This window comes from Triticum urartu, chromosome 4A (genome assembly GCF_056163025.1).
Source record: "Triticum urartu cultivar PI428250 chromosome 4A, HENAU_Tu73, whole genome shotgun sequence".
NCBI lineage: Eukaryota > Viridiplantae > Streptophyta > Magnoliopsida > Poales > Poaceae > Triticum > Triticum urartu.
In genome coordinates, this window is record NC_141876.1 from 607,953,304 (window position 1) to 607,968,450 (window position 15,147).

Consider the following 15,147-nt stretch of genomic DNA (forward strand, 5'->3'; position numbering starts at 1 on the left):
CGGCGAGGGCTGGCACAGATGCAGACCCCCCAAACGGATCCATAAAAAAGTATACTCGCGGAATATGCTTTTTTACGGGTCGGCTATGCGGGTTCTGCTCTTTGCACCGCTGCATCCCCGCATATCATCAGCCCGCAAATTTCAAATCCAACATAATTCAACAATCAAAAACAAACTGAATTATTCAAATCAAACATAAAACAATAATCATCTGCATTACAAATAATTATTCAAATCACCATAGCAAACTTAAAATAATGCAATACAAAACTTGTCATGAATACAAATACAAATGAATACAAAAATTAGTCATTGTCCAGCTCTTTGCCAATGGTGCTCAATGAGATCTTCCTGAAGCTGAAAGTGTGTGTCTGCATTTTCAATCTCCTTATATGTCTGAAGAAAAGCTCTAATGCGGTTTGGGTCACTAGCTGGTTTGACACGGCTACCCACATTGTCGTAAAAGAATTCTAAGTTCATTCCTCTCTCATCTTCAAGAATCATATTGTGCAGGATAAGACAGCAAGTCATGATGTTCTTTAGGGTTTTCTTATCCCAAAAACGAGTAGGACCACGGATAATGGCAAACCTAGATTGCAAAACACCGAATGCTCTTTCAATGTCTTTTCGGGCTGCCTCTTGCACCCTTGCAAATTCACATTGTTTTTTCTTTTGGGTTCTTTGATGCTCTTGACAAATGTGCACCAAGGAGGATATATACCATCTGCAAGATAGTACCCCTTTGTGTATTCATGCCCATTGATAGTGTAGTTGCAAGCAGGAGCATCACCACTAGCAAGCCTAGCAAACAAATGAGAGCGTTGCAACACATTGATATCATTGAGTGTGCCGGACATACGAAAAAAGCAATGCCAAATCCATAAATCCTCGTATGCTACGGCCTCTAGCACAATTGTTGTATCACAAGACTTGCCACAATACATTCCTTGCCAAGCCTTGGGGCAATTTTTCCAATTCCAATGCATACAATCAATGCTACCTAGCATCCCAGGCCAACCTCTCCTCTCATTAGATGCCATCAATTTCTTTGTGTCATCTTCATTTGGTGTCCGAAAATACTCGGGACCAAAGACACGGACGATCACTTTCACAAATCTACGCACAGACTCAATTGTGCTGTCTTCACCAATGTGAAGATACTCATCGGCATAGTCAGCCGGAACGCCATATGCAATCACCTGCATAGCTGCGGAGATTTTTTGATATGCACTAAATCCCTTTAAGCCCGCAACATTCCTTCTTTGAGTAAAATACCGGCAATTTGCCTCGCAAGCTTCAACAATTTTCACAAAAAGGGATCGACGCATTCGGTACCTTCTGCGGAAGAGGTGTGCAGGATATGTAGGATTCTCCGAAAAATAATCTTGCATCAACATCTCGTTTCCAAGATGGCGATTCCGCGGAATGCACAGACGCCCGACAGTAGATCCTCGCCTCCTCTTCCGGTACTCGTCTTCATGCTCCTTCACGGCAAGCGCCATGACCAATGTTTGCTGCCGAAAGGTCGCAAGAATGGTCTCCACATCTGAGTCGTCCGAATCGGACGAATCGGATAGCAAAAACTTCTCGCACGGGGTCAACTCCATCTACACGCACACCGGCGCGTCAATCTACTACACGGCTCGCGAAAATCACAAAAAAGGGACTAACCGGTGGCGAGTTTGATGCGGTCGGCGGCGAAGAGGGTGGTGCGCTCGGCGGTGGTCGATCCCGGCGGCGGCGGCGACTGGGGGCGGCTCTTCTCGCCGGATCCGGAGGGGCGGTGCAGCGGCTCGGTGCGGGAGGGTGTGGGGCGGCCCCGCGAAGCGATTCCGCCCGCATATATGGCCGGAATCGCCGACGGCGGGCGGGCGGAAACAAGGGCGGACGGCGGCGGGATGAGGGGAAAAAGAGGGCGGGCTGAAATGTCCCTCCCGCCAACTGCTTCTCTGTGATGCAGGGCACCGCAGCCGCGAGGCGGAAACCCGCGTTTTCCCGGGTTGGGGTCGGGAATTTTCCGCGCCCCCTAAAAAATTTTGCGGGCTGGGGCGGGATGTGGGGTCTGGTCGGGCAAGCTTTCCGGCCCGTACCCGCATTTTGGCAGTTATTTTACGGGTCGGGGGCGGATGTGGGGTCTGCTAGAGTTGCTCTAAGGCTGTCATGTAGGCGAAAAATCTGATGTGGCAAGATAATTAAGAGGAGAGAGATGAGTGTGGTGACCCAGGAATAAACAATGTCAAGCGCGTGATCGTAGGCAAAACACTTAAATGAAAAAAAAACACCAATGCACGAAGAGCTTTAGTTGCTAAATCATAAAACAAATGATGCTTAGCTACAACAAGTTAAGCACCTATACGTTGAGAGTTTAATTGCTATCTTTTTTAATGTGCTTAACACCTCATCTTAGCACCAATGCATTGGAAGTGGCCTTATATGAAATGGCTTTGGTTTGGAATGGCCGGCGAGCCTGCTTGTTTACCTCGGGTTGCTGGTTCGATCACCGTAGCTGCATCTCTTTTCTTGAATTCAAATATTTGTGTGTGTGTGTGTGTGTTTGTGTGTGTGCGTGCGAGCGTGCGTGTGCATAGTTCCACCGAAAGACTGAATAGGAAAGTTAATGAGCAAGATTGCAGTTAACTGTTTATTGATCACCTGAAGGGCGAATAATTCGCTGAATTTCAGTGTAAGCATTTGTGTGCACATCCTTAAGAATGTCATGTAGTTGAAAGCGCTGAGTTGAGTAGCACATATGTGTTTTCCACTGGTTATTGGCTGCAGTGGACTGGCACTGCACAAAACACTCTGCAATGTTTAGTGCCAAGAAGCAGCATTTCCCCAGGAATAGGCTTATTTCTTTAGAAACTAGAAATCATGTCTGATTAGTTTGATCCCTAAGTTTCACAATGAATAAAAATAAATAATGTCGAAGGTACTAACCCGAAGGTTGTCAATGGGCAAAGAATAAAACATTATATCTCAGGTACGCCCGTTAATGTTGAAAGCAATATTATGCAAACTATGACACCGGAAGAACACATACAATAAACCTTCCTGAACACTCCAGAATCATGAAAAAGAGAATGTACGTGATATGGTAAGTAAACGGACTCCAAAACATCCGCAAAAATATTTTCTGTCAGTTTTAAAATATTTTAAAAGTTAGGAAAATAAAAAACAACCAGGAAGGCATCCCTGGTGGGCACAAGACACCAGGGCGTGCCAGGCACGCCCGGATGGGTTGTGCCCAGCTCGGGTACCTTCCGGACTCCGTTTTTCTTCTGCTTGCTTGTTTACGAAGATAAAAAAAATCTTTATATACCCCCCGAACCTATTGACCACCGTATCACGGAGAAATCTTCTGTTTTCTTTCCTTGCTGTTTTCTACCAGATCTGAAAATATGTCGTCTCAAGATTCTGAGGAGGATTGTCCAATTACTTATCGGCCTGTGGATAAGAATATCTTCAAGGATACCTATCCCTATATGTGGTACACAGATGAGGAAGAGGAAGATGAACCGGTCCCTCCTCGCTTCAAGCAAGAAAGCAAAGAAGCATTATGCAAAAGGATAATAAAGTTTGAAATAGAGAATGATGAGTTGAGTATTGATAATTTCACCCTCAGACGCAAGCTGGAGAAGAAGAAGGAAGAACCCTCCACTTCATCACCACCACCTCCTTCTTCATCAGCAAAGGAAAATTGAGTATCGGGTATGGGCACTCCCCTTGGCTTGTGCCAAGCTTGGGGGAGGTGCCCCGGTATCGTATCACCTCCACTATCTTTTTCTTTTACTTATTTTAGTTCCATCCATAGTTATCTTTTGCTATAGATGAATAAAAGTTTAGTTCAATCCTTTCCTTTTGAGTGTCTTCTTAGTGATCTATCCTTGTAATCGTGTGCGAGATATAATAAAGTTTAGATTGAAGTTTTGTTCTCTTTACTTTCATGTTCAATAAAAAGAAAGGAAATAAATGAAAAAGATTATATGCTAATCTTATGGTAAGTAATGACACCACATAAGGAAGAGTATAAGTAGAAAATTTTATTGGAGACTTACAAACATAGCATTAGTCAATTATGCAATTCATGAAAGAATTAATAAGGGAAGAGAAGATTTCACATGCAAATACACTCCTTCTTTTTGCCTTCATTAACCATGATCACTGTGTTCACCTAATCAAAATGCATCCAAACTTGGTCAATTCCAAAGGTGATGATCTCAGCCATCGCATGCACACCGACATTGAACCACGCAATTGCAAGTGAATGTCCATAGTTTTAAATTAATCTCGTCGAACTAGATGTGACGGACGCCCTTGCCGAGGTACGGCCTACACCTAGTCTATACACCATCACTCATACACTCACTCATTTTTAAATTCTATATTTGTTTTTCAGAATGTATCAACATTCTTTTAAACCACATAAACACTTATCAAATCACATGGACTTTTTTTAACCAAGCATTAATATTTTTGAAATTACGAATATATTTTAGCACGTGAACACTCAGAATAACATGAACTTTTACTAAGATAAGGGTTCAGAATTTTCAAATTGTATGAACATTATTTTAATACATGACCACTATTCTTAAAACTACATAAACATTTTAAAATGCATAACAGTTTTTAAAAATTACATAACATTTTCAGAAGGTACAAAAACTTTTTAAATAACCGAAAAAATAGAGCGCATGAAAACACATATTAACTGGATTTGGGGTGTAGAAAATGATCAGCTTACAAGTACATGCGCCTAACTTTTTTTTTCTTGATATAATGAATGAGAAGAGAGCTATTCTCAAAGAGCAACACATGACCATAATTTACCTATGGTTTGGTCGTACGGCAAACCATAGACTTTATTTCTTTAATTCCTTTCCTCCCTTAGGCATTTATTCCTTCCTTTAAATCTTTTTTAATTGGATGGCGATAGCCCGGCCCACAGGTGGCCCACAACCATAGATCGTCACCTGGCCGCTCAACTAGCCGAGTGTCTTTTCAAGGAAAATGTCGGTTCCTATGCAAAACTAGAAGAACGCTCGTGCGTTGCAACGGGGCCACATTAATTTTAAGAATTCAATATCAGTTATATTAATATTATATTTAATATTCTCATACATATTAAGTGACATTGGCTGCATTTTTTACCATCAAATTCTCACACACACACACTCTTCCTCACTCTCTCTCCCCCTCTCTCTCCCCTCTCTCTCTAACACACACATATTCATCTTATTGGGTACGGGATCATAATCCATCTATTTCACACGCACACGCGCTAGTGCATAACAATATGGATTATGTGTATTATATTTGCCACCACAACTTATATTTCCCCGAGCCGCGTCGCTACAGAGCCGAGCTCCCGCCCGACTACCTCGCCGGCATCGAAGGGGAATGGATAAGGGTGACGCCCTGCCTCCCCTGCCCCCCATGGCCTCGCTCCTCGACGCCCCCTCCTAGATCCACTTCTCCTCCTCGCTCGCTCGATCCCGTCGATCTGAACGAAGTCAGACGCCACGGCCACCATGACTGACCCCGTCCACACAGCCACTGCTCTCCCTGCAGGCTAGGAGCTTGTCGAGGAGCTCCGAACTCCTCCGCTACTTTGTCTGCGCCAACGAGATCAAGTCCAGCACCCCCGCATCGACGTTGTTGCCGTCTTCCTCAACCTTCGGCCACCGTAACATTGTCGTTCGATCCGCGCCGCCCCGAGCTCCCCTGTCTTCCCCTAGGGTGCCATTGACACCGCCGTGATCTCCTCTTGCCTTTCCCCTGTTTCCCCTCTCGTTTGCTCTCGTTAGGTATTTCGCCGTGGCCGAGAACCGTCGTCCGCCATGGCCATTGCAGGGGTAGCCACCGAGCTCCCCGGATTGACCCCGTGGCACATGCCCACTCCTATGCGCGCCCATGCCCGAGCCTGCTGCTCTTCTTTCGCGCCCGCGGGGCCACTCCCTCTCCATGCCCACGCCTGTGCCACATCGCGTCGATCGCGCCCGCCACTGCCGTCGCGCCCGCCGCAGCCACCGCAACACTGTGACCCGCGCGATGCACACCCTGGCCACGTGTCACACTTTCGCTAGCCGCGCTCGCCCCGTCTGCTGCCGCCTATCCCTTCGCTCGCCCCGCAGTCGCGCCCCTGCCTCGCGCCCCCTCCTATCACGGCCATCTTCTGACGGCCGCCCCCTCAGCCACGCCGACCGCTTGCCTCGCCTGCTGCTATGCGCTGCTCTACCGCTGGTACACTGTTGCGCCATGTCCTCGACACCGCCGTGGACAAACATGGCGGAGGGATTGTCAATGGAGTACGAGGAGGAGGTGGCGGAGAAGGTGTGGAGAGGCAGGAGGTCTGGGGTGGCGTCAGTTGGCTGTGGTGGAGGTGTTTATGCGAGAAGGAGCCGGAGCGGAAGGAGAGGACACAATTGGAAAGAATCGCAAAAAAATCATAACCTGGAGATGTCATTCCAAAAAAATGTTAGTATCGATGGAGGGGTGATTTCCTTCTATAGGTGAAAAACATAGAAAATATTGGTTGTTATCAAGGAAAGGTAAAAATTTAGGAAAGTTAGGATTCTGAATTGATTTATATGCAAATGGGGTTTTATTGTTTGGTAACGTGTTATCAGTACCTGCCCGTTTGTGATATGTCTGATTAGGAAAGTTTGCAAATGTTAAGAAACTATTTATTGGAAGGAAAGTTTGTGACGTGTCTGTTATTTGTTTCCTAAAACAAATTTCACTAACGAGAGAAATCGGTTGATTTAGATAAGTTAGGAAAGTTAGATTAAAATATATTATTTGTTTCCTGAAAATCTGTTATTTATTTCCTAAGACAAATTGAACCAATAAAAGGAATCGATTGATTTGCATAATTTAAGAAAGTTAGATCCGTGATTTGTTATACGTTAGGAAAGTTTTGGTTATAATAAAGAGTGGAGAGAAAATAACCGATGGACCAGCATGGGAGGGGGTGGTGGGAGGAGAGACGAAAAAAAAACAGCGAAAATAAACCGTGGAGACTATTCACCAACTGATCCATTAGGAGTAGAGATCCTATTTGCCGCTCGTTGTCGCAAAATGTCGGGGGAACGCTCACGGGATCGAGCGGTTGTTCCAGGTGGGCCGGCCCCGGGTTTTTTCATTTTCCGTTTCTTTTTCGTTTTTTCGTTTTTCTTTGTTGTTCTTCTTCTTTTATCTCTTATTACTTTTTCTTTTCTCTTCATTTATTATTTTCTGTTATTTTTCTGATTCAAGTTTATTTTACTTTTTCAACAAAGGTTCAGACATTAGATAAATGTTTGAATTCTTAAATTTTGTTCACATATTCGGAAAACGTTCCTATTTTCAAAAAAAATCAGCAATTGCAAAAAAGTTTAGAATTTCAAAAATTGTTCGCTTTTTCCAAGAAATGTTTGAAAATTCCAAAGAGCTTAGAACTTCAAAGTATTGAAAAATGTATGCATTTTTTAATTTTTTCCATAAATATGAATTTTTTTCTGGAATTTTAAAAAATGTTCCCCTTTCAAATTTGTCCCCACATTCAAAAAATATTCTTCTTCTCCTAATTTGTTCATAAATTCACAAAATGTTCGTTATTTCAATTTTTTTACTGTTTTTCAAAAAATGTTTGCATTTTCAAAAATAATGTTCGCAATTTCAAAAAATGTTCTAGTTTTCACTTTTTCCCTTTTGAGAAATGTTTGACGTTCCCAAAAAATGTTCATGTCTTCAGAAAATGTTCCTATTTTCAAATTTTGCTCACAAATTCAAAAAGATATCCAATTTTCAATGTCTATTCACGAATTTTCAAAATATTTTACAAATTTCCTTAAATGTTTGCGCTTAGAAAAGTTCAGTATGTTTTGAAAAATGTTTGGTTTTCAATTATGTTTTTGTCTTTAAAAAATGATAGCATATTCAAAAATCTGTTCACAAATTTTAAAAATGTTCTCGTTTCATGTTTATTTTCGCTTTCTCTAGATTCCGAAAATTTTCTAGTTTTTAAATTTTTGTTCACAAATTTTACAGTGTTCAATTTTTTTCAAATAATGGTCTTGCTTTCAATTTTGTTCCTTTTTTTATTCCCAAAAACTGTTTGTCCTTTTGAAAATTTGTTCCCATAATCATTTTTTTGTTCTCAAAATTCTATAAATGTTCGGGTTTTCGGCAAATGTTCAGGAATTTAAAAAACAAATCTGTCTAAAAATGTTCACTTCTTTTGTTTTATTTTTGAATTTTGAAAATATATCTGTGTTGTTAAAAAAATATCGTATTTTGATACATTGCTCGTTTGTTAAAAAAATCACAATTTCAAAGGTAGTTTGAAAAAAATCAAAAACTATCCTGATTCTTCATTGGTACTAGTCCGTATACTAGCACGCTTCCCATTTAGCATGAACCCTTGTCAGGTCTATTGCTTAGCTCCTCTCGTACGCAACATGGAGGTCCAGAGGTTGAATCCTGGCAGTTTTGCTTCTTTTTTTTTAACATTAGCATCGCAGCGCTACCCTACAAGGGAACACACGCTCCCTCTATTGAGCCGGTTCAATCGGGGGTTTCGTGCATGCGTTGCGTGGTTGTTTGATGCAGAATGCGTCCAGTAGGAGCTCCCGATTCCTATATATGACGCCCGTGTGCGTCCAGGTGCTGCGGCTTCGCTGAAGCGACTCCCCACTTGGCCCGGCCCATGTACGGATTCCTGTGCCGTTTTCCTTCGCTGTTTTGTTTCCTTTGATGCTTCTGCGGTTTCTTATGTGTTTTTCTTCCGTGGTTTTTTGCTTCCAGTTTTTCACTGTTTTCAGTTGGTTTTTTCTGTTTTATTTCTATTTTTCTGTTTTGGTTCATTTTTTCCTTTCATTTTCTTTTATGTTATTTGTTTTATTTTTCTGTTTCTGTTTTCTTCTCTTTAATTTCATATTATATAAAATGTTCACAAGTATTACAAAAATGTACATTGTATATTACGCAAATGGTTCACCTTTGCATATAAAATTGTTCATTGTGTATTACAAAAATGTTCATCATATATTATGAAATTGTTAAACATGTTTTACTAAACGTTCATTGTGTGCTTCAAAAATGTTCATTGTATGTTATGAAAAATCTTCACATTTGCAGATAAAAATGTTCATCGCATATTATGAAATTGTTCAATATTTTTTACTAAATGTTCGACAATTGTTCAACAAATATATTTATGTTTTTCGAAATGTTCATCGTATATTAAGAAAGGGTCATCGTGTATTATTTAAAATGTTCAATGGATATCATAAATGTGTAGTGTATATTTTTCTAATTTTCTAAAAAGGTTACGGTACTTATAGCGTGGCGCCTCCAATCTATAATTACAACTTGTTAGCTCTATTGGTTCGTAGCGCTCGTTCACAAGAATGAGGATGTGAGTTCGAATTCTGGCTGATGCACAAATTTTTGGTTATTATTTTACTTGCCTGGAGCTTGTTTTACCTCCTAATGGGCCAGCCCATTTGCCCTGACTTCAGCGAAGGCTCCACAATTTGCCGCTGGGCGCCCACTGCAGCGCCCTGGTGGGCCGACCCAGTACTACGCGGCTCCAGCAAAAAAAACATTAGATACACTTGCTGCATTCCCTCAAAAAAAAAAGATACACTTGCTTCAGCGAATATTTGAACTCAGGGCAACGCAGGGCCGTACGTGCAGGCTAATCTCCAGAGCTACCAAGTTCTACTAACCAATGTTACAGCTAACTACTTAACAAACCAATGAAACCGCGCTGTTTAAAAAAAAGGTCACGAACAATCAAAAGAACTTCACGAATTTGTTTAAAAAAATAAAGGTTCACGTATTCAAAAAAGTTCACGGTTTTGAAAGATCATGAAATTTTAAAGGTCACTAGTATAAGAAAAGTTCGTGAATTTGGAAAAAAAATGACGGATTTGAAAAGTTCATGAAAATTTCGAAAGGTTAAGGAAATACAAAATACTTCAAGAAAACTGAAAAACGTACAGTGATTTTGAAAAAAAGTTCACCGATTTAGAAAAAAGTTAATAGGTTTTCAAAAAAATCATAAAATTTGAAAGAAAATTGACTGAATAAGAAAAAAAATTGACCAAATTTTACAAAAAAAATTATCGGATTTGAAAAAGTTCATAAAATTTGAAAAATGATTATCAATTCCCAAAAAAAGTTCATCAAAAAATGGGAAAAGTCATCGAATTTTAAAAACAGTTCATCAATTTTCAAAAAAGTTCATCAAATTTGAAAGAAGATCATCGAATTTGGAAAAAGTTCATTGGTTTTGTAAAATTTCATCAAATTTGAAAAGATTTCATGGATATCCATAAAAATTACATCAAAAATTAAAAAGTTCACCCATTTTAAAAAAGTTTATCAAATTCGAAAAATGGTTTATTGATTTTTGAGAAAAATTCATAGAATAATGTAAAACAATCCATTGGAAAAAGGAAGAAGAGGAAAAATAAAAAAATAGAAAATAGAAAAAGGTGGAAAGGAAAAAATAAATGGAAAAAGAAAATACAAAATAATAATAAAAGAAACAAAAGATGCAAATTGCTTCAGCGGGTTGGGTAGCGCGGTGGTTAGTGCAGCATCCATTGATGCAGGAGGTCTAATGTTCGATTCTTTCTCGGGTAGCTTTTTTGCGGTATAGAAACCATCTCTACTACTAATAAACAATCAAACTAATTTTTTCTTAAAGCCACACGGCAGACGTACACAGCTTAATTGTCACCGTACGATTAGACCCGCTAACCTTAATCTAACAGCTAACCTTAATCTAATCTATTCTCTGGTGTGCATTTAGTATTTTACGTTAGCTGAACATGCTTCACCGCAGAGGAATAGGAATCTCCGCCCCGCACCTATGCAATCCCTACAATCACGCAGAGGGTGAAAAAAAAAAGGAAAGTGATCGCAAGCGGATCCCCTCGCTCGCTAATTGCAAGGCCGCGACCCACGCCGCCGCCTGATCCTCCTCCGCAGAACCGATGAGTGCGCCGGCAGCACCTCCCATCCCCTCGTATCATCTCCCCTCTTATCATCTTCCCTATCCCTACCCAGAACGAGACCTCACAAGTCGCCGGATTAGAGGAGAGGAAAATTTGGTATGTTGTCGCAGACCCGATGCATTGCGCCTCCATTACAAATCCTAAATTCTACTTTTGATCTAGAGCTCCTACCTACTGGACTTGCTCGGCGTCACGGCCGATGAGGACGTCTACATCTCCCTCCTCATGGACTCCGCCGACACTGTCGAGGTCGCCGCCGTGCACACCCACATCGTCGCCACAGGTGTCGCGCCTGGTCTCCCTCCGCCGTTGCTCGCCTACGTGAGGTGTTCGACGGAAAATTCCCTTCAACGACGGCATCACGTGGGCGACCATGGTGTCTGCATCCCGCCAGTTAGCGCCCTCCATATGCCTGGGTATGTTGGATTTGAGGCACTTGGCTTGGATCTTCCCGAGAGCAGAACACGTACGTACAGCTGCAAGCTAAGCAAGCTACTGATTGATTTTACGCGTAGACGTTGGTCTGAACCTTCTGGCCGGCTACATAAGCAAGCACTAAGGCAGCTGGATGGATTCCGGGCACACAGCTTGCCGTGAACCTTGTACATCTTGGCTTGTCCTACCTTGCTTGGCTGGATTGATTCACTATTTTTTTTCAATTTGGATTTAAAGGCTAATGGAGTGTTTGCATCTGGTGCTGTCGATTTTGCAGAAATTGCTGCTCCAACAGGCAGCAAACCAATCATTTGATATTTAAGGGACAGCAGTCAGCAGGCGCTTTGAGGAAGCACTGGTGTTGGCAAATAAAAGAATGCTTTAGGTATACCTATTTACCCTTTTCAATTGGTTTGATGCCATCCGTATGTGATTCACCGACCAAGAATGGAAAAATTCCTTGCTATTAGAAATTTCTATGGTGGTGCTTCTTTAGGTTCCGCCTGAAAAATGTTCCAGTGCCAATAATCGGTTATACTTTGTAATGGTGATTCGTAATTTGGTCTAACTTTCTAATTATTAGCTACAATTTACTTCAGTGGTAATGCATGTACGCAAAGGAAGAATTACTGGCTATGGATGATTACTATGAGCGTATGAAATTATGAGTTGTGTAGGTTTCTTAAGCTAGATCGGTTGTTCTAGCTTGTGATGGTTAATTTTTTTATGAAATAGCAGTACTAGATTAGTTGTTCTAGCTTCTTTAGGTTGTAACCAATTGAAGGTAATTTGAAGATCGATCCCACAGCTGAGTATATTCCGTTTTTTATTAACCCGCAACAGAGTGTGTATAGGAAAATATACTTTCGTGAATTGTTAGTGCTCGCTGTCCTTACTGTACTGTATCAGGCTGTTCATGTTCAAATTCTTCAGCGTTTTGTACACATGAAAGGTACTTCTGTAAATCAGTTTTTCAAATTGGCATCGATAAGATGCATATAGATGCATGTATCCTTCTAAAAAATTAACACCAATGTTTCACTTGTTTTGTGAGATTGTTCCTTTTTCTTTTGGACAGCTTTTGGAGATTTTAAGATAGCTTTTTCTGTGGGCAAGCTGGACCTGATACTCAAAGGACCTTAAGTTCTAACCAAAGATGACAATGTGGATGGTCACATTTCAAAGTGTTTTTTCTTTCTCAGACACATGTAAGTTTTGTCTCACTGTGTAAAGAATGGTTAAAAGATGAGAATCAGTATAAAGTGGGGACAGCGGATCATGCTTTCAAAGTTGGTCAGGTTTCACAATAATACGTGTGCATGTGTTTGTGTGTCATCGTCTTTATAATGCGTGTGATGGATGTTGTAGGTTCATTGGTGACAACCAAGAGCATGCTCAAAAATGGCATCGTCTTGCTTCGTTTCTTCGCCTCAGCTAAAGTGCTTAATCTTGAGAAGATGAAAGATAATTGATAGAGTACTCCTGACAAGTGCATTTGTCAAATTCTAGCCAACAGATTGAAAGCATGTCTACCTATTTGTGAGTTTCAGTTCCATTCAATCTTCCTTTTCTTTTTGGATCCAATGTAGAGGAGACCATGTGACTAGTTGTTGATTGCCCAAACACTATTTCCTCTACAAGAGTGTAAATGTTGTTGATGCTTGTTTCCAACATGCAAGGACATGAACACACACATTTTGTGTATCTATCTAAATCTCATATGCTATGAAGGTTTTCAAGTGCAGAGACGAAGCACCTTTCGAATTTAAAGAAATGGCTGTTGATTTTAGTTAAACTAAATGAATCCCCACATGTTGTGGGAATGTTTTTTGGTACATTTTGTGTAAACTATCCAAATCATCACTTCGTTTTGTGTAAATGATGAAATCATGCACTTGAAATAATTAACTTTTTATTCCAGGAATATTTTGCAAAATATTGTACTTACCATTTTAGATGCAATCCTTGCACATTATACAGATCACCTTTTCATTCATTCATTTGCACAAATAGCACATATACATTATTTTAGAACTATAGATGTTTAATAATATAATGTGTGTCAGTGTTGATGTGCATTGCACGTGCAAGCTTACTAGTATAACTAAAGGGGAGATGGGCAGGCCCGTTAGTATCGATGGAAGGGGAGAGGGTGTGTGCTCGTTAGCAGGAATTCCTGTAACGGGCGCTCAAGGCGCTGAATAGGACCTCCTTTTTTTTTGAGTTTGCGCACAGGGGGATGCACGACTGGGCCGGCCCACTGGAGCTGATTCGCCTTGAACGCAAAACTGCGCGACGCAAAAAAAGCCCGAAAAATAAAGGAATCGAACGAGTATTCGATCAGCCAACTTCTTATACCTCACAAAGCTATTAATAACAGAAAGTAGCGGCAGATTTGAAACATTTATGATTTTTCTTATATTTCTTTGAAATAACGAACAATTTTGAGATTCTCGTTCTTTCCGAAAACGCAAACAATTTAAAGAAACGGAACAAATTTCGTAATTCCAAACATATTTCGAAAACAGGAAGAAATGGTAACCTATTTTTGAAATCCTGAACTTTTTCTAAAAATGCGAACAATTTTTGAAAATTCCGGACATTTTTCAAAAAACGTGGATTTTTTTATATGCGAACTTTTTTATGAAATAAATGAACAAAAAGGAAAAAATAATTGAAAACGTGAACAATTTATGAATGTCAAACATTTTTTGAGCAGGTCAATTTTTCTCAAGTTTTTGAATTGTTTTGAAAAAATGAACAATTTTTAAAATGAAAAACTCATTATCAATAACGTGAACATTTTTTGAATATGAGAACACATTTTATAACCGTGAACAGTTTTTGAATTTGGGAACAAATTTTGTAATCACGAACATATTTTTAAAATCCGAATAAAATTTCCAAAACCCGAACTTTTTTGAAAAAAGTGCTTTTTGGTTTATACTTTTTTGAAAAGAAGCAAAAAAGAGAAGAAAAAGGTAAAAAGTAAAAGAAAACCAAAAAAAGGAAAAGAAATAGATAACCCAGGAAAAGCCGGTCCAAAAAATCTTTAGAAGGTTCCAAAACCGGCTAAAACCGGCTTGAAACCATAGAAGGTTCCCAAAACCGAAAACGTGCTTAGGGCTATAAATGGATCGCTGTGCAAAGCGTCGACAGTACGACGCAATATGCCCGGTTGATCGCTCGCTCGCACATCCCTGTGTGAAGCGTCGACAGTACGACACAAGGCACGTGGCGTAGGTATCAGCTGAGTTTATTTCCATGCCAGGGACAACCACAAGCAGCCTACACTTGGCCTACGTCAAAACACTTGACAACTAGTGATTTTTCTGTAGTGCAAGGTACCATATGCAACTCTTCTAATCAACAATCACAAAAATATTCTCGATCTTCTTACCAGAAACAAGTTATCGTAAACCAAAGCATTTTGTGCTTAGGAGTGCTCACTAAAAAAAGATATCACGTCACATCTGATAACAACCAAGAAAATATGAAAATATCCGTGACACAATACATGAAGTTACGCAGTTTTTGACTCAGGGGTGCATTATGTGGTAGTGTCCCTAATTTTAATTAACTAGCTACATGTACAGCACTACAGGCGCATCATTTCATCACACTTGTCATAGAGAAAAATGGCTTGAACGTCAGCGAGAGCCCGATTACTGACACCATGTTCAGCATGAAGAACAAGATATGA

General features: G+C 40.4%; 1 pseudogene; it reads right to left on the reverse strand.

Annotated features, from left to right (window-relative positions):
- Positions 1-309: 309 nt before the first annotated feature.
- LOC147977263 (uncharacterized) lies at positions 310-1,607 on the reverse strand (annotated as a pseudogene).
- Between the last annotated feature and the right edge of the window lie 13,540 nt (positions 1,608-15,147).